The sequence below is a fragment of the Lolium rigidum genome, chromosome 2 (assembly GCF_022539505.1).
Source record: "Lolium rigidum isolate FL_2022 chromosome 2, APGP_CSIRO_Lrig_0.1, whole genome shotgun sequence".
Taxonomy (NCBI): Eukaryota; Viridiplantae; Streptophyta; class Magnoliopsida; order Poales; family Poaceae; genus Lolium; species Lolium rigidum.
In genome coordinates, this window is record NC_061509.1 from 184954989 (window position 1) to 184956673 (window position 1685).

Genomic DNA, 1685 nt, shown 5'->3' on the forward strand with positions numbered 1-1685 from the left:
TGAAATTTTTGCAAAACAACTCCAAATTGAATACCACCACCACCAATCTCTCACATTAATTATAGGGATTTCTATTTTCGTGCCCTCCGTTCCTTAGTTGTGCTCAGTTTTCCCCAGCTCCTTAGTTTTCCTCAGTTTTCCCCAAGACCTTGGCTGAAACCATCACAGATGCTGTAACGGCCGGTTGCCCGACGGTTGACCGTTATCTTCTGACTAGTGGGGCCACGTAGAGCCCGCAAAGACACGTCGGACCATCCATCTTTGTTTGACCGTAAGCATCGTTGTATCCCCGACCAAAACACGCACGAGTGGGGCTTCGGTATATCGAATGACAAGTGGGCCATGGCGCCGATACAAGGGGCAATACACGGGTAGGAATAGATTTTTAAACGGAGCTCTACGGTGATGGCACGGAGGAGGTGGCCTGCGGGGTGCCGAGATGAGATCGACGTCCACAAACAACAGCATGAGGCGAGACCCGGACGCATTAGATAGATATGAACTAGACGCGTTTAACCATGCAAAGAAGAGAAGAAATGGTCGACGACATCGACGACTACCTCAAAACTTTGATCGACCGTATCCGACACGAACGCGAGCAATGTAGAGAAAACTAGTGTCTCTCCTTTCTGGCGTGTATAGATGGGTGCTAGAAGAGTGTGGTGGCGAAAGGAAAGACCTCGCGGTGGTCTGTGGCGTCCAGCATAGCAGGGCGGCGTGGCCGTGCCCACATCGGCGTGGATGCATGTTTGGCATTGGCATCAGCATGTACGTTCGGCATTGACCTCGGCGGTATCTCTCGGTGTGTCGTTGATCGAATGAGGGGACGGGATTGAGGGTGCATCCCGACGGTGACCTAGCGATGGCGTCGAGCATAGCCGTTCTGACCATGCCGATATCGGCATCGGCAAAGTTTAGAGGTTGTGGTGCTCGAATCAAGGAGGGATTTGTTTCTTGTACGCCAAAAGTGATTTGAAACAAGTTTCGTGTTGAAGGTTAGGTAACGAAAGTTTGTAACTAAGCCCAAAATTATACTAGCGCCATGGTGAGGTTCTTTTTGATAGAGCTATACGGTTGGGCAAACTTTTTTGACACTTTTTAGATAGGGTTCCTTGTTGTTACACGTATGGCATCATGTATGGCAAATTTGGGATCATTTGGAGATGTTCGAAAAAATCACTTTGCTTAAACGCATGCCGTTTCGTCTCACCGAAACCAGCTTTTCTAACAAGGTGATTTATTCTACCTCCTCTAAATGACCTCAAATTTCATACAAACTGATCTTCTATACATAGATAAATAGATTGTTTCATTTTTATATTTTTCGAACTTTTTATTTCCCTTTATAATATCCAATTGATTTTCAGGTCAAAACCTCGAAAAACGAGCATCATGTATGGCATCATTTTCGCCATAAATTTCAAATTTTGTGAAACTTTCCCTTTTAGATATTCCTTGTTGTTATTCCCTTATAGATATGGCATAATGTATGCCAAATTTGGTTAGGTCTCACTGAAACCAGCTTTTGTAACAAGTTAGGCTACCGTGAATAGTAATGGCTACAAGAAATCGGTGATGGTCTATCATTTTTTGCGTGAAAAGTAATGGATACAACAAATCGGTGATGGTTTATCATTTTTTGCGTGAAAATTAATGGCTACAACAAATCGGTGATGGTTTATCAT